Source organism: Psammomys obesus, unplaced genomic scaffold (genome assembly GCF_907164565.1).
Source record: "Psammomys obesus unplaced genomic scaffold, mPsaObe1.curated_primary_1811, whole genome shotgun sequence".
Taxonomy (NCBI): Eukaryota; Metazoa; Chordata; class Mammalia; order Rodentia; family Muridae; genus Psammomys; species Psammomys obesus.
The window spans coordinates 13279740-13299234 of NW_026590699.1; the positions used below are offsets into that span (position 1 = coordinate 13279740).

Here is a 19495-nt window from a genome sequence, read left to right on the forward strand (position 1 = left end):
AGAAAGAAAGAAAGAAAGAAAGAAAGAAAGAAAGAAAGAAAGAAAGAAAGAAAGAAAGAAAGAAAGAAAGAAAGAGAGAGAAAGAAAGGAGGGAGGGAGGGAAGGAGGGAGGAAGGAAGGAAGGAAGGAAGGAAGGAAGGAAGGAAGGAAGGAAGGAAGGAAGGCTTCCTAAAATTCAATGAAAATGAAGGCAAAACATACCCAAATGTATGAGACACAATGAGAGCAGGGCTAAAAGGAAAGTTCATAACACACAGTGCCTTAATTAAAAAAAAAAAAAAAAATGGAGAGTTCGTATACTAGCAACTTAACAGCACACCTGATACCTCTACAAAAAGAACCAAACACACCTGAGAGAAGATCAAGGAGTTGGGGTCGAGATAGAAAGAAGAGAATTGAAAAACCAAGAAGATTTGGCAGAAGCCTAAACCAGACACCTAGTCCACCTCCCTTCAGAGGCAGAAACACAGGACTCATTAGCTAAGAGCTTGGAAAGGGCAAAGAAATTACAAGAACAGTGAGAAAAGGAAATGGTTGAAAAGCAAAAACAAAGAATGGTTGCAGCAGCTACAAACACTGGGAATTTGTCACCTTCTTTATTGTTGTACTATGGGCATCAGGAATACAGTTGACTGCTCAGATAGCTATGGAAGCTCAAACAATAACTCTGTAAGCTAAAGAGCACTGGCAAAGACCAGCATAGCTGTTCCCAGCCACTATAACCAAGCTGCTATAAACTCAATGAAATTTGCTGAGCAAGGAAAAAAAAAAAAAAAAAAAAAAAAAAAAAGAAAAAATGCTCTGGGAAGGCAATAAAGAAGGTGACAAATTTCAGTCTGCTGAAGTATAGGGGAAAAAATTGAATTTTTAAACAAGGACCAAAAGGTCAAATTTAGGAAGTTAATGGGCATTGAGAGTGAAGCTGAAGATGGCTGTAGTTCAGTTGACGAAGAAAATTACAAGACTTTGAAGCAACAGAACAAGGTTTTCGAAATCTTGATGTTCAGTATGAAATGGCAAAATCACAAACCCACACACAAAGAGTTTGGGTTTCACGTTCGTGGAATGGATACAGTTTGTAAAATATCAGTGTGGGACTGTATAGACTTCTTCTAATGCCAGGTGCTTGTTCATCAAACAGCCAGAATTCTAGCTTGCATGTACGTTGCACTGACTCTAATTTATTGAAAAATATGATTTTTTGTAAATATCAGATCAGTGATACTGGTGTTAATGTTGTAATCAGGTTAAACCTACTTCCATTAAACTTGGCAGGACTATAGAATGACACTATTTTTTAGTTCATGAATTCTACTTTTCAAATATATTAAAGCTTTGGGTGAGATAAAATCTCAAAATATCACTGAGAATAAATAAATAAATAAATAAATAAATAAATAAATAAATAAATAAATGAATAGATAGATAGATAGATAGATAGATAATATGAGATTAGTATGCTGCATAGATTACGCCAGATTTTAAAAGTTATTTTGTTTCAGAGTATAGCTTTTAAAAAGAAGTGTTAGGAATTGGAGAGATGGGTCAGAGGTTAAAAGCACTAACTATTCTTGCAGAGGGCCTGATTTATATTCCAAGCACCCACATGACATCACACAGCTGTCTGTAATTCCAGGTCCAGGAGATTTTACACCCTCCTCTGGGCTCCAGGCAAGGATTTGATGCACATAAATTTATGCAAGACAAATATCCATACCCATAAAAAAATTTAAAGTGAAAAATATAATTTTAAAAAGTAAAATGAAGTAAAAAAAAAAGTCTCAGAGAAATGGAATATATGTGACCCAAATACAGGAAAAAAAAAAAACATTTTAAGGGGACCAGAATATATTCCAAAAAATATTAGGAAGGGGACCAGAAAAGACAGCAGTGAGACAATGGAATATTACTCAGCAATAAAAAACAAGGAAATCATGAAATTTGCAGGTAAATGGTGGGATCTGGAAAAGATCATCCTGAGTGAGCTGTCCCAGAAGCAGAAAGATGCACATGGTATATACTCACTCATATAGACATATAATATAGGATAAACCTACTAAAATCTGTATACCTAAAGAAACTAAGCAAGAGAGAGAACTCTTGTTAAAATGCTCAATTCCTATCCAGAAAGGCAAAGAGGATGGACATCAGAAGAAGGAGAACAGAGGGAACAAGTCAGGAGCCTGACACAGAGGGCCTCTGAAAGGCTCTGCCCTGCAGACTATCAATGCAGATGATGAGACTTACGGGCAACTTTTGGGCAGAATGCAGGGAATCTTATGAAAGAAGTGGGAAACAGTAAGATCTGGAGAGGACAGGAACTCCACAAGGAGAGTAACAGAACCAAAAAATCTGAGCACGGGGGTCTTTCCTGAGACTGATACTCCAACCAGGGACTATGCATGGAGATAACCTAAGACCCCTGCACAGATGTAGCCCCTGGAAGTTCAGTATCCAAGTGGGTTCCATTGTAATAGGAACAGGGACTGTCTCTGACATGAACTGATTGGCCTGCTCTTTAATTACCTCCCCCTGAGGGAGAAGCAACATTACCAGGCCACAGAAGATACTGCAGCCACTCCTGATGAGACCTAATTGACTAGAGTCAGAAGGAAGGAAAAGAAGACCTCCCCTATCAGTGGACTTGGGAGGGGCATGCATGCAGAGGGTGGAGGAAGGGAGGGATTGGGACAGGAGGAGGGAGGGAACCACAGGGGGGATACAAAGTGAATAAAGTGTAACTAATAAAGAATAAATTAAAAAAAAGAAGAAAAAAGAGGGCAGTGAGAGAGGATGCTGGGAGAACAAGAATACAGGAGATGATGCATGAATAAAAATGTCACAATGTAACTCTTTACTTTGTATGACAACTAACAAATTAATAAAAGTTAAAACTTTGTGGGCAAAAACAGTTTCATAGTGTGTCTCCAGTGACTGAAATTATTACTCCACTCTGAGAAAAGAGCCTGGCTCAAAACTCATTATCAAATGGCATTTCCACAAGTAGCCAGGGAATATGCAGTTTTCTATCAGACATTACATTCAGAGTCTGAGTAGTTTCTTTCCTGAATCAGAGCCTAAGAAACTACTTCATTTCCTCACCTCTTCCCAACACTTGTAAGCATCCAAGTTTCAACCACAGCCATGAGTCGTAGACAAAGTACTTAATTTCCTATGCTATAAAATTTATTTTAAAAAGCAACTTGTAAATTCAGCAGCTTGTTTCAGTTTCTTTCTGTCAACCAGTACTGGCCACTCCTCCCATTCTTAGGGATATACAGAGGGAAATTATCGTAGCCAAGAATATTTTTTTTTTTTTTACTAGAATAAACCATTTGGGGTACTATTCAGTCTCCATTTATTCTCCCTCTGGAGAATTGTTATAAAATTTTGGGCTGTGGACTTGAATTATCAGTTTTCATTTTTGTTTCAGGACTGTCAGTATAAGTTACAAGGGGCATTAATTGTAACATTCTTTGTTACAGTGATACCTTTCTTTCCAAATCAAGGCTTTTATCTATCTTCTCAGAGAAAAAGTAGAAAGAGTTCTATGTTAATCTACTTTTTTTCCTTTTTGTTATTTAATTTTTACAATTTGTTCATTTTATATCCTGATTGTAGCTCCCTCCCTCAACTCCTCCCTCTCCTCCCTCCCTCCTTTCCCCTATATTCCCTTCCCCTAGTCCACTGTATTCTCCTCCCCTGCCATCTGACTCTAGCTTATCAACTCTCATCAGGACTGCCTGTATCCTCTTCCTCTGTGGCCTGGAAAGGCTGCATGGCCAGGGGAAAGTGATCAAAGAGGAGGCAACCGAGTTCATGACAGAGGTAGCCCCTGATTCCCTTAGTCAGGAACGTACATGGAGACCGAGCTCCTATCTGCTACATCTGAGCAGGAAGTGTCTAGGTTCTCTCCCTGCATGGTCCTTGGTTGGTGCACCAGTCTCTAAAGGACTCCCTGGGCTCAAATTTTTTTTAGCTTTGTTGGTCTCCTTGTGGAGCTCTTGTCCCTCCGTGTCATTCCATCACCCAACCCCACCTTCTTCCTTAAGACTCCCTGAGCTCTGCCCAAAGTTTGACTGTGAGTCTCAGAATCTGCTTTGATCCCCTGTTGATTGGAGCCTTTTAGCTGACCCTCTACAGTAGACTCCCATCCTGTTTCCTCTCTTCCACCTCTTCTGGTGTCTATCCTGTTTGCCATTCTGAATGAGATTTAAGCATCCTCCCTAGTGTCCTCCTTGTTGTTTAGCTTCTTTAGGTCTGTAGATTTTATATGGTTGTTCTATATTATATGGCAAAGTGAGTGAGTATGTATACTCGTTTATAAGTGAGTATATACCATACGTGTTCTTCTGCTTCTGGGTTACCTTACTCAGGATGATCTTTTCTAGTTCTATCCGTTTGCTTGCAAATTTCATGATTTCCTTGTTTTTAATAGCTGAGTGGTATTCCATTAATCTACTTTTGAAAACATGAAAATGTCTCTATCATTGCAAAATTCTTCCTAGAAGAGCACTCCTCTCTACTTCATAATCCAGTAAGAGCAACAGTTTATTCCTGATAGTTACCCTTTATTATGGAAGGTGTGTGGACTGGTTACTGAGTGTATGTGTGGATAGACAATGTCACACAAGAAGTAAACATATCTTATGCTTCTTTCTCTTTTCTTCTAGAAAAAGGCAAGGGATGGGTTGATGGATAGGTTAGTAGATGAATGGGGCAATGAATGAATGGAAATATGATTAATAACTGAAGTGTGATAGAGGAATAGACAGATAAATGGATGGTTGGTTCTGCTGATCTTTAGCAAAGCTGTCATATGATCATTAGTAATTCCACAAGAACTTCAACTGTGTCTAGTGTTAATTCTTGAAAGTAGGTCATCTATATAAACAGAGGAGAAAACAGATTGAGTTATTAAAGTATAATAAGTTAACGATGTTTGTGATTAGATCAAAAATAGTGTAGTGTTGCTTGAGTCCTGTGAAAATGCCCATATTGCTTCAGGAGGAACAAGAAGCTAAGGGATAAACCAACAAGGCAGTGGCGAAGCACTCTGCACTACCCAGATAACCCAGTGAATCTCCTGGTGCTGTCTTCCTGTTCTCTAGCTTTATATAGTATTTTAAGTAAAGGAGGTCATAACTTTGGAAAATATTAGAAAATTATCAATGAACGAACATTAAATAAATTTCTAGTAAACCTTACTACATTAATCCATGGTATTGATCATAGTTTAACTTGAAGAAAAAATAAATCAATTTAGGTAAAGATTCTATGTAAGTGTTCTGTGAATAACATGGAAGCAGAATTTTCATGATCACATAAGATACCTGTAAAATTAAAATAATTTCTAAATACAATCACTAAACTATGAGGAATAACAACCTATTTGCTTCACAGGGTTGTTAAAACAAGTGCTACTATAAGTAAAAAATGTATTTGAACATCACAAAGACCTTAACGTGTAGAAAGTGTTACCAAAACTTTAGGAAACAAAAGATCTGAAATTTAAGCAGTAACTAATTAATCTAATATGCTTTTTCCTTTTCTTTTGTCTTTTCTCAACCATCTGTTTGTACACAGGTTTACCAAGCTTACAGACTTAATCTTTTCACAAAATCATGATCTAAGTACAGATCCTCCTTTCCCCTGTTCATTTTATTCCTCAAAAATATTAAGACTGTGGGTAGCACAAGATTAAGAAAGAACTGGTTGCAAGTAAGGGGGCAGAGGAATCCATAGCCGTGTGAGAAAGACCTATGATTTCCAACTTCAAGGCCAATGTTATGTTTTGAGTGAGACAAGAAGAATCTCTAAGTACATTATTAGCAACTGAAATGCATTAGCTATCTTAAGTACTGTACTGATTTGGTGAGAATGACCATCATAGGCTCATCTATTTGAATACTTAACCCCCAGCTGGTGTAACTGTTTGGGGAAATTAATAGCTGTGGCTTTTTTAGAGGACATGTGTCACTGTAATCAGACTTTGAGGTTTCAAAAGACTAGTACTCCCTGTTAGGTGCCTCTTTCTCTCTCTCTCTCTCTCTCTCTCTCTCTCTCTCCCCTGCTTGTAGGTGAAGATGTGAGTTCTCTGGCTAAAGGAACAGCTTAGTTGATAACAGTACTTTCTTATTTTCCAAAAGCCCAAATTTACTTCCTAGCACCCATGTCAGGTGCTTACAGCTACCTGTAACTACAGTTCCAAGGTATCTGATTCCATTTTCTAGCCTCCACAGGCATCCTCACATATGTAGCATATATTGACACAAAATGCTCTTGTGCATGTGCACTCATGCACATACATGCATGAATACACACACACACACACACACACACACACAATTTTAATTGTAAAAATATTTAGGCTTTCAGATGCTAAGCCAGCTTTTCCTGCTAAAATGTCTTTGTTCCACCATCATGAACTCTAATCCTCTGATTCCACAAGCTATTTTATGCTTTCTTTTATAAGTTGCCTTGCTCTCTGTAACATAAAAGTAATAGGACAAATGCCCTGAGAAGTAAGCTACTGGATCTTTTCAATAGAAATCACTTTAAGTAAAAGCTGAACTAGCAGAAGAAGAGGAGGGTTCTTTTAGGTGCCGTACTGCAGGTTCAGCTCTGTACCTGAGCATGCTTGAATGGTTTGGTGTGATGCTCTGAGCACTACTGCTGGATGCTATGAAGGAAGCTCAGGTGAGCTCCAAAGTCCAGACATTAATGTACATGTGAACTCCACTTGGAGTAAGTGGGTTTTTCTGGATCCATCCTAGAAGAGTCTCTATGAAGATGTGATGCTAGAGACTTACAGTAACCTTACTGCTATAGGCTACAATTCCAGAGACCATAATATTGAAAAACATTGACAAAGTTCTAGAAGACATGGAAGAATAGTCTCAAGAGACCCATCTGCTACCATGCCACATGGATGGGCTGTGGACACCTAGAGACCTGTTTGCCACCATGCCATGTCACACAGGTAGAGGATGTTTCCTAGAGGCCTGCCAGCCTCCCCACGGTGGGAGACACTATAATGTGCAAGTATGTAGTGGACACAAGGGAGAGAAAGAGAAGCTGAACAGCTTGAGCATTATGAAGAGAGATGGAAATAGAGATATAAGACTTGAGAGGAATCGCATGTTATAAATAGCCAGCCCCTCCACCTGAGGCCATGGTGAAGTCTCAGCTCATGCTGTTGCTGAGGGACATGTCTGGATCTGTGGCCATGCAGTGGTAGAAGTTGGTGTTCATGTACATCACTCATATTACCATTATAGACCATAGGGGCATCCCTAGTCTGGGCAACTACCTGGGACCATGTAGATGTCCAAGGGCATTGCAGAACTAGCCTCACTCCTCATTGACTGTGACACTCTGGAGAGCTGGGGCCACTTCTCACTAACTGCAGCACTTAAGAGAGTGGGTCATGCACCTCACCTGGACAAAACATTGAAGCTGGCCCTGATGACAAAGGTACATGTTAGCCAGCTTCCTCGAGAGTATGAGAGTTGGATAACTGGCCCAGATCCTTCCTACAGCACTTGGGAGACAGGGCCCTGTACCTTGACTGAGCAGCAGGGTGAAGGTAGCTCTGGTATCTTAGGTGCAGGTGAGCTCACAATGATGACATGAGAGTGGGAGAGTTGACCCAGTACCCTGCCAGCAGCTATATTGAATGAGCTAGCCAGGGCAGTGCTGTAGAGCTCTCCCTGATGATTTGGATACAGGAGAGCTGGCACTCTGACCAACTCAGCCATCACCTAGGCCCAGATCCTGGGCTTTGAGTTGGCCCATCCCAAAATCTATCTGTGAACTATTGGAGCATGTGAAAGGACTGGTCCTGCTGATCCAAAACTGCAGAATCGTCATGGCACAGAGCAACAACATGACAACTGGGAGAAGTTGTGGTGAGGATCCAGTATGGATGGTATGGTAGAGGCCAAATGTCTTGAATCAGAACAACACTTATTGCAATGAACATTTGCTAGTAAAGATCTGTGGAGAAAATGTTATAATGTGGGACACATTAACACACTACAGCTTCTGTGACAAAATGTTTTTATGCTTTATTCTGGGTTTTTTTATTAATTACAGTTTCTTCACTTTGTATCCTCCCCATAATCCTCTCCCTCCTCCCTATCCTCCCTCCCTCTTCTTCGTGCATGCCCCTACCCAAGTCCATTGATAGGGGAGGTCCTCTTTCCTTTTGATCTTATTATATCAGATCATATCAGGAATGACTGCATTGTCATCTGCTATGGCCTAGTAAGGCTGCGCTACAATCAGGGGGAGGTGATCAAAGAGCAGGCCAATCAGATTATGTCAGAGGCAGTCCCTCTTCCCATTACTATGGAACCCACTTGGACACTACACTGCCATGGACTACATCTGTGCAGGGGTTCTAGGTTATCTCCATGCATGGTACTTGGTTGGAGTGTGAGTCTCTGGGAAGACCCCTGTGTTCAAATTTTCTGGTTCTGTTGCTCTCCTTGTGTGGTTCCCGTCCTCTCCAGATCTTACTATTTCCCACTTCTTACATAAGATTCCCTGCACTGAAGGATAAAGAGGCTAACAGTGGCTTCACAGTGCCAGAACTCCAGTGCTGCTGGCCGCTCCTAGCAAACAAACTACAGCTCTGGATCTGGGACTGTGGTCATCCTACGCATCCTGAGATTCTCCTGGGTCCAGCGCAATAAGATCTAGCAGCAAGTTCTATCACCGGCGCCCCCCCTCCCCCCGGCAGAGAAACGCCGCCGGCTCAGGGCTCAGGATCCCACTGAGAAGCCCCAACCCCTGCTGGCACTCCCTTGAGAGCACCTCCATAAGCTCACCCTAGCAGAGGAGAAGGTCAGAGGGGAAGGACAGAGAGGCAGCCTGCCAAGGACACAGCACCCTCTCGCCAGCGGACCCTAGCAGAGAAACCCAAGCTCTGGATCTGAGGACACTCAAACCTACCCGGGACCAGTCAACACAACCCCTCCTGGCAGAGGGAAAGAACAAAGAGGCAGCACACAGGAAAGGTGGACACCGAGTCCTGCGGCCACAGTGTCACAGAGCTGACTGTTACCCTACCCGTGCACTTCTGCAGCAGGACCAAAACTGAGAGTGATGAGCAAAGGGAACCCCTGTGCATTCCAACTGGTCCTGCAAGAGAGTGAGTGAGCCTTCTAGGGAGAGATTGCCCCAGACCCAGGGCCTCTCCACAGAAGCAACCAGACGAGATCCCTGCCACCCACACTCCTAGTGTGGGCATCAGAGGGATTCTAGGGATAGCGACATTGAAGCCTCTGCCTTGCGGGTCCACCAGGGTAATCCAGGCAAACAATCCCTGGATCTCAGTCAGAACTGCATAATAGTGGCTTGCAGGCCACTGCAATAGTCAGACAATGCGCACATGCACACTGCGCCCGCTAAAAGCACACGCGAATAGCGCCAGCGTCACATTCTTTACTTAGGCAAAACTGAAAACACAGTGCACACCCCCAAAGCAGTGAACCTCTCTCATCTTCCTGAAAAAACAGTCCAGAAAACAGAAAGAGAGGATCATAGCCCAAACTACAATCTCGAGGAACAACCAGTGAGGATTATAAATAACCAGATGGCTAGAGGCAGACGTAAGAACACTCCCAACAAAAATCAGGACATAATGATCTCACCAGCAAACCCACAAAAAAATGGACACTTCAATTCACTAGATATACAAGAAAACGACCTCAAAACTATGTTTCTCCAGCTTTTAGAGGCCCATAAAGATGAAATGAACAAAGCCCTCAGAGAAATAACCAAAGAAATCGAGACTAACCAAGAGGAAACAAATCGTGCACTCAGAGAAATGACCACGAAAATTGAGGCAAACAAAGAAGAAATGCACAAAGCTCTCAAAGAAATGTCCACACAAATGAATGCAAATAAAGAAGAAATAAACAAAGCTCTCATAGAAATACAGGCAATTATACCCAAAGAAGTAGAGGCACAATTAGTGATACACAGAGAGGAAACGGACAAAAAAACTAGAAGCTATCATTGAAAAACAGGAGTCCACATTCAAACAGATGAAGGAAATGGTGCAAGACATGAAAACAGAATTAGAATCAATAAAGAAACCACAAATAGAGAAAAACCAGGAGCTGGAGAACAGAGAGAAAAGATCAGGAACTAAAAAGGTAAGCATCACCAACAGAATACAAGAGATGGAAGAAAGAATCTCAGGAGCCAAAGATACACTTGCGGAAATTGACATGTCTCTCAAAGAAAAAATAAAATCAGAAAAGTTCCAAACACAAAACATCCAAGAAATCAAGGACACCATGAAAAGACAAAACCTAAGAATAATAGGAGTAGAAGAAAAAGGAGACATCAGACTCAAAGGTCCGGAAAATATTTTCAAGAAAATTATAGAAGAAAACCTTCCCAACTTAAAGAAGGAGATGGCCATAAACATACAAGAGGCCTACAGAACACCAAGTAGACTAGACCAGAAAAGAAATTCTTCATGTCACATCATAGTGAAAACACTGAACCTACAGAACAAAGAAAAAATTCTAAAAGCAGCAAGGGAAAAAGGCCAAGTAACATATGAAGGTAGACCTATCCGAATCACACCAGATTTCTCAACAGAAACTATGAAAGCCAGAAGGGCCTGGACAGAAATCATACAGTCCTTAAGGGACCACAGATTCCAACTCAGACTACTATACCCAGCAAAACTTTCAATCAACATAGACGGAGAATTCAAGATATTTCAAGACAAAACCAAATTTAAACAATATCTACATAGTAACCCAGCTTTACAGAAGTTACTAGAAGGGAAACTCCAAACCAAAGAAAACAACTACATCGAAGGAAACAGAGGAAATAGATAACTACACAACAAAAAAAACAAAAGAAGACAAGCAATGAAACTCAGTGACACCAGCAACACCACATCTAAAATAAGTAAGAATTGTTGGTCACTAGTTTCTATCAACATCAACGGACTCAACTCCTCAAATAAAATACACAGACTAACAGAATGGTTGCGGAAACAGGATTCAACATTCTGTTGCATCCAAGAAACACACCTATGCAACAAAGATAAACACTACCTCAGAGTAAAGGGCTGAAAAATGTCTTTTAAGCAAATGGTTCCAGAAAACAAGCAGGAGTAGCCATCCTAATATCTAATAAAATAGACTTTCAACCCAAGTTAATCAAAAAAGATAAGGACGGCCATTATATTCTCATCAAAGGAAAAATCCACCAAGAGGACATCACAATTTTGAATATTTATGCCCCAAATACAAGAGCACCTACATTCGTAAATGAAACAATATTAAAGCTTAAATCACACATTGATCCTAAAACCCTAATAGTGGGAGACTTCAACACTCCACTCTCACTAAGGGACAGATCAACTAGACAGAAAACAAATAGGGAAATAAAAACACTTACAGAGACCCTAAATCAAATGGACCTAATAGACGTCTACAGATCTTTTAATCCAAACTCAAAAGAGTATACCTTCTTTTCAGCACCACATGGAACCTTCTCCAAAATAGACCATATAATTGATCATAAAGAAAGCCTGAACAGATACAATAAGATTGAAATAATCCCTTGTATTCTATCTGACCACCATGGACTTAAGCTGGACCTCAACAACAGAAATAACAAACAGCCTACACGCACATGGAAACTGAACAACCTGTTACTCAATGACAGCTGGGTTAAGGAAGAAATAAAGAAAGAAATTAAAGAATTCCTAGCATTCAATGAAAATGAAGGCACAACATACCCAAATTTATGGGACACATTGAAAGCAGTGCTCAGGGGAAAATTTATAGCACTAAGTGCGTGCAAGAAGAAATTTGTAACATCACATACAAACAACTTAATGGCCCAACTGAAAACCCTAGAAAAAAAAGAAGCAGATACACCCAAGAGGAGCAGAAGTCTGGAAATTATCAAACTCAGGGCTGAAATCAATCAATTAGAAACAAATAAAACTATTCAAAGAATCAATGAAACAAAAAGCTGGTTCTTTGAGAAAATCAACAAGATAGACAAACCCTTAGCCAAACTAATTAAAAAGCAGAGAGAATATATCCAAATCAACAAAATCAGAGATGAAAAGGGTGACATAACTACAGACACAGAGGAAATTCAAACAATCATTAGGTCATACTACAAAAGCCTATATGCCACAAAATTTGAAAATCTAAATGAAATGGACAATTTTCTTGATAGATTCCATCTTCCAACATTAAGTCAAGATCAGGTAGAAAGACTGAACAGCCCAATATCCCCCAAGGAAATTGAAGCAGTCATTCACAGTCTCCCCTCCAAAAAAAGGCCTGGGCCAGATGGTCTCAGCGCAGAATTCTACCAGACCTTCAAAGAATTGCTCACACCAATTCTCCTCAAACTATTCCACAAAATAGAAACAGAAGGTACATTACCAAACTCATTCTATGAAGCAACAGTCACCCTGATACCTAAACCACACAAAGACCCAAAAAAAAAAGAGAACTTCAGACCTATCTCTCTTATGAACATTGACGCAAAAATACTCAATAAAATACTTGCAAACCGAATCCAAGAACACATCAAAGATATCATCCACCACGAACAAGTAGGCTTCATCCCAGGCATGCAAGGGTGGTTCAGCATACGGAAATCCATCAATGTAATCCAACACATAAACAAACTGAAGGAGAAAAACCACATGATCATCTCCTTAGATGCTGAAAAAGCATTTGACAAAGTCCAACACCCATTCATGTTTAAAGTCATGGAGAGATCAGGGATACAAGGCACATACCTAAACATAGTAAAGGCAATATACAGCAAGCCTATAGCCAACATCAAACTCAATGGAGAGAAACTTAAATCAATCCCACTGAAATCAGGGACAAGACAATGCTGCACACTTTCTCCCTACCTCTTCAACATAGTACTTGAAGTCCTAGCCAGAGCAATAAGACAACTAAAGGAGATCAAGGGGATACAGATCGGAAAGGAAGAGGTCAAAGTGTCACTATTCGCAGATGATATGATAGTATATATGAGCGACCCCAAAAATTCAACCAGAGAACTCCTCCAGCTGATAAACACCTTCAGCAAAGTGGCAGGATAAAAAATCAACTCAAAAAAATCAGAAGCCCTCCTGTATACCAAAGAAAAAATGGCCGAGAAAGAAATTAGGGAAACAACACCCTTCACAATAGCCACTAACCACATAAAGTACCTTGGGGTGACACTAACCAAGCAAGTGAAAGACCTGATTGAGAAAAACTTCAAGTCTCTGAAGAAAGAAATTGAAGAAGATCTCAGAAGATGGAAAGATCTCCCGTGCACATGGATTGGTAGGATTAACGTTGTGAAAATGGCCATCCTGCCAAAAGCAATCTACAGATTCAATGCAATTCCGATCAAAATACCAACTCAATTCTTTACAGACCTTGAAAAAAAGATTCTCAGCTTCATATGGAGAAACAAAAAACCCAGAATCTCCAAAACAATCCTGTACAACAACAGATCATCTGGAGGTATCTCCATCCCCGATCTCAAGTTGTACTACAGAGCAATAGTAATAAAAACTGCATGGTATTGGCATAAAAACAGAAAGGAGGATCAATGTAACCGCATAGAAGACCCAGAAATAAACCCACACACCTATGAATACTCGATTTTTGACAAAGAAGCCAAAACCATTCAATGGAAAAAAAGACAGCATCTTCAACAAATGGTGCTGGTCCAACTGGATGTCTACATGCAGAAAAATGAAAATAGATCTATATTTATCACCCTGCACAGAAATAAAGTCCAAGTGGATCAAAGACCTCAACATCAAACCAGATACTCTAAATCTGTTAGAAGAAAAATTTGGGAACAGCCTAGATCTCATTGGCACAGGAGACAACTTCCTGAACAGAACACCAACAGCACAGGCTCTAAGAGCAACAATCAATATATGGGACCTCATGAAACTGAAAAGCTTCTGTAAAGCAAAGGACACTGTCATCAAAACAAAACGCCTGCCTACAGATTGGGAAACAATCTTCACTAACCCTTTATCTGACAGAGGACTAATATCGAGTATATACAAAGAACTAAAGAAGCTGAAAAGCAACAAACCAAGTAATCCACTTAAAAAATGGGGAACAGATCTAAACAGAGAATTCTCGACAGAGGAATATGGAATGGCAGAGAAACACTTAAAGAAATGCTCATCCTCATTAGCCATCAGGGAAATGCAAATCAAAACGACCCTGAGATATCACCTTACACCCATCAGAATGGCCAAAATGAAAAACTCAAGGGACAACACATGCTGGAGAGGGTGTGGAGAAAGGGGAACCCTCCTCCACTGCTGGTGGGAATGTAAACTGGTTCAACCACTCTGGAAATCTATCTGGCGCTTTCTAAGACAATTAGGAATAGTGCTTCCTCAAGACCCAGCTATACCACTGCTAGGCATATACCCAAACTTTGCTCAAGTACACAAAAGAGATATTTGCTCAACCATGTTTATAGCAGCTTTATTTGTAATAGCCAGAACCTGGAAACAACCCAGATGTCCATCAACGGAGGAATGGGTACACAAATTGTGGTATTTTTACACAATGGAATACTACTCAGCAATCAAAAAGGAGGAAATCATGAAATTTGCAGGCAAATGGTGGGACCTAGAAAAGATCATCCTGAGTGAAATATCCCAGAAGGAGAAAGACAAACACGGTATATACTCACTTATATAGACCTATAAGATATGATAAACATAATGAAATCTATACACCTAAAAAAGATAATCAAGAGAACGGACATGGGGTAAGATTATCAATCCTCATTTTGAAAGACAGATGGGAAGCACATTAAACATTGACAGGAGTCTACTGAGCGCATTTGAAAAACTCTAACTAGCAGTGTTTTCAAAGCAAAGACTCATGACCAAACCTTTGGCAGAGTACAGGGAATCATAAGAAAGAAGGGGAGTTAGTCTGATGAGGAAAGGCTAGGAGCTCCACAAAGACCAAACATATCTGGGCACAGGGTCTTTTCTGAGACTGACATGCAACCAAGGACCATGTATGAATGTAACCTAGAACCTCTGCTCAGATGTAGCCTGTGGTAACTCAGTAACCAATTGGTTTCCCATAGTGAGGGGAACAAGGACTATTTCTAACAGGAACTCAATGACTGGCTCTTTGGCTTCCCCACCCCCCAAGGGAGGAGCAGTCCTGTTAGGCCACAGAGGGGAGCTTTGCAGCCAGTCCTGAAGATACCTGATAAAACAGGATCAGATGAATGGGGAGGAGGTTCCCCCTATCAGTGGACTTGGCAAGGGGCGCAGTGGAGATGAGGCAGGGAGGGAGGAACTGGGAGGGAATGAGGGATTGGGACATGGCTGGGATACAGAGTTAATAAAATGTAACTGATAAGAAAAAAATAAAATTTAAAAAAAAAAAGATTCCCTGCACTTTGCCCAACACTTGGCCATAAGTCTCAGTGTCTGCTTTGATAGTCTGCAGGGCAGAGCCTTTCAGAGGCCCTCTGAGGCAAGTTCCTAGGTTGTTCCTGTTTCTTCTTCTGATGTCTATCCTCTATGCCTTTCGGGATGGGGATTGAGCGTTTTAGTCAGGGTCCTCTCTCTTAATTAGTTTCTTTAGATATATAGGTTTTAGTAGGTTTATCCTATGTTATATGTCTATATGAGTGAGTATATACCATTTGTGTCCCTCTGCTTATGGGACAGCTCACTCAGGATGATCCTTTCCAGATCCCACCATTTACCTGCAAATTTCATGATTTCCTTATTTTTCATTGCAGAGTAATACTCCATTGTGTAGATGTACCACAGTTTCTGCATCCATTCTTCAGTTGAGGGGCATCTGGGCTGTTTCCAGATCCTGGCTATTACAAATAAAGCTGCTACAAACATGGTTGAGCAAATGTTTTTATTGTGTACTTTAGCCCCTTTTGGATATATGCCTAGGAGTGGTATGGTTGGATCTTGAGGAAGCGTTATTCCTAGTTGTCTGAGGAAGCGCCAGATTTATTTCCAGAGTGGTTGTACAAGTTTACATTCCCACCAGCAATGGAGGAGTGTTCCCCTTTCTCCACAATCTCTCCAATATGTTGTTACTTGAGTTTTTCATCTTGGCCATTCTCATGGGTGTAAGGTGAAATCTCAAGGTTGTTTTGATTTGCATTTCCCTGATGGCTAATGAGGTTGAACATTTCTTTAAGTGTTTCTCTGCCATTCGATATTCCTCTACAGAGAGTTCTCTGTTTAGCTCTGTTCCCCAATTTTTATTGGATTACTTGGTTTGCTGCTTTTCAGCTTCTTTAGTTCTTTATATATACTGGATATTAGCCCTTTGTCAGATAAAGGGTTGGTGATGATTCTTTCCCAGTCTGTAGGCAATCGTTTTGTTTTAATGATGGTGTCCTTTGCTTTACAGAAGCTTTTCAGTTCCATGACGAGGTCCCATTAATTGATTGTGCTCTTAGAGCCTGTGCTGTTGGTGTTCTGTTCAGGAAGTTGTCTCCTGTGCAAATGAGTTCTAGGGTATTCCCCACTTTTTTTTTTTCTAACTGATTTAATGTGTCTGGTTTTATGTTGAGATCTTTGATCCACTTGGACTTCAGTTTTGTTCAGGGTGATAAGTATGGCTCTGTTTTCATTTTTTTACATGAAGACATCCAGCTGGACCAGCACCATTGGTTGAAGATGCTATCTTTTTTCCATTGTATGGTTTTGGCATTTTTGTCAAAGATCAGGTGTCCATAAATGTGTGGGTTTATTTCTGGGTCCACTGTTCAGTTCCATTGATCCACCATTCTGTTTCTATGCCAGTACCATGCAGTTTTTGTAACTGTTGCTCTGTAGTACAGCTTAATATCAGGGATGGAGATACCTCCAGCAGATCTTTTATTGTAGAGGGGTGTTTTAGCAATTCTGGGTTTCTTGTTATTCCATATGAAGTTGAGAATTTTTCTTTCCAGGTCTGTAAAGAATTGTGTTGGCAATTTGATGGGAATTGCATTGAATCTGTAGATTGCTTTTGGTAAGATGGCCATTTTTACTATGTTAATCCTGCCAAGCCATGAGCATGGGAGATCTTTCCATCTTCTCATATCTTCTTCTATTTCTTTCTTCAGACACTTGAAATTCTTTTCATACAAGTCTTTGACTTGTTTGGTTAGGGTTACTCCAAGGTATGTTACGTCATTTGTGGCTATTGTGAAGGGTGTTGTTTCCCTAATTTCTTTCTCAGCCCTTTTGTCTTTTGTATACAGGAGGTCTACTGATTTTTCTTTTTAGTTAATTTTGTATCCAGCCACTTTGCTGAAGGTGTTTATCAGCTGTAGGAGTTCCCTGGTAGAGTTTCTGGGGTCACTCACGTATACTATTATATCATCTGCAAATAGTGATTATTTGACTTCTTCCTTTCCAATTTGTATCCCCTTGATCTCCTTCAACTGTCTTATTGCTCTAGCAATGACTTCCAGAACTATGTTGAAGAGATATGTAGAGAGTGGGCAGCCTTGTCTTGTCCCTGATTTCAGTGGGATTGCTTTAAGTTTCTCTCCATTCAGTTTGATGTTGCCTATAGGTTGGCTATATATCACCTTTACTATGTTTATATATGTGCCTTATATCCCTGATCTCTCCAATACTTTAAACATGAATGGATCTTGGATTTTGTCAAATACTTTCTCAGCATCTAGAGAGATTATCATGTGTTTTTTTTTTTCTTTCAGTTTGTTTATGTGGTGGATCACATTGGTGGATTTCCATATATTGAACCACCCTGCATGCCTGGGATGAAGCCTACTTGGTCATAGTGGATGATATCTTTGATGTGTTCTTGTATTCTGTTTGCAAGTATTTTGTTGAGTATTTTTGCATCAATGTTCATAAGGGAGATTGGCCTGAAATTCTCTTTCTTTGTTTGGTCTTTGTGAAGTTTAGGTACCAAGGTGACTGTGGCTTCATAAAATGAGTTTGATAGTGTTCCTTCTGTTTCTATTTTGTGGAATAGTTTGAAGAGAATTGGAGTTAGGTCTTCTTTGATGGTCTGGTAGAATTCTGCGCTGAAGCCATCTGGTCCTGGGCTTTTTTTGGATGGGAGACTTTCGATGACTGCTTCTATTTCCCTGTGGGATATAGGATTATTTAATTGATTTACCTGGTCCTGATTCATCCGTGGTAAGTCGAAATGATCAAGAAAATTGTCCATTTCATTTAGATTTTTAAATTTTGTGGCATATAGACTTTTGAAGTAAGTCCTAATGATTGTTTGGATTTCCTCAGTGTCTGTGGTTATGTCCTCCTTTTCATTTCTGATTTTGTTGATTTGGATGGTGTCTCTCTGCCTTTTAGTTAGCTTGGATAAGGGTTTGTCTATCTTGTTGATTTTCTCAAAGAACCAGCTATTGGTTTCATTGATTCTTTGAACTGTTTTATTTGGGTTTTTTTTTTTTCATTTTTTCTTTATTAATTACACTTTATTTACTTTGTATCCCCCCCATGCTTCCCTCCCTCCTCCTGTCCCAATCCCTCCCTTCCTCTACCCTCTGCATGCATGCCCTTCCCCAAGTCCACTGATAGGAGAGGACTTCTTTTCCTTCCTTCTGATCCTAGTCAATTAGGTCTCATCAGGAGTGGCTGTGTTGTCTTCTTCTGTGGCCTGGTAATGCTGCTTCCCCCTCAGGGGGAGGTAATTAAAGAGCAGGCCAATCAGTTCATGTCAGAGACAGTCCCTGTTCCTATTACAATGGAAGAATGCATTTGGATAGTGAACTGCCATGGGCAACATCTGTGCAGGGGCCTTAGGTTATCTCCATGCATAGTCCTTGGTTGAAATAGCAGTCTCAGGAAATACAAAAATGCTGGACATCATAAGAAGGAGAAAAGAGGGAACAAGTCAGGAGCCTGACACAGAGGAACTCTGAAAAGCTCTCCTGCAGACTATCAATGTAGATGCTGAGACATATGGGCAACCTTTGGGCATAGTGCAGGGAATCTTGGGAAAGAAGTGAGAAACAGTAAGATCTGGACAGAAGAGGAACTCCACAAGGAGAGCAACAGGACCAAAAAATCTGAGCACAGGGGTCTTTCCTGAGTTTTGTTTCTAATTGATTGATTTCAGCCCTGAGTTTGATTATTTCCAGCCATCTACTCCTTTTTGGTGTGTCTGCTTCTTCTTTTTCTAGGGTTTTGAAGTGAGCCATTATGTTGCTTGAATGTGCTGTCTCGAATTTCTTCTTGAAGGCACTTAGTTCTATGAACTTTTCTCTTAGCACTGCCTTCATTGTGTCCCACAAGTTTGGGTATGTTGTGTCTTCATTTTCATTGAGTACTAGGAATACTTAAATTTCTTTCTTTATTTCTTCCCTGACCCAGCTGTCATTTAGTAGCAAGTTGTTCAGTCTCCATGTGCTTGTAGGCTTTTTTCTAATTCCATTGTTGTTGATGTCCAGCTTTAGTCCATGGTAATCAGACAAG

The 19495-nt window shown here is 40.3% G+C and overlaps 1 pseudogene; it reads left to right on the plus strand.

The window, feature by feature from the left end:
- Window positions 1-1082, plus strand: part of LOC129677829 (arginine/serine-rich coiled-coil protein 2-like) — a 28960-nt pseudogene extending 27878 nt beyond the window's left edge.
- The last annotated feature ends 18413 nt before the right edge of the window (window positions 1083-19495 follow it).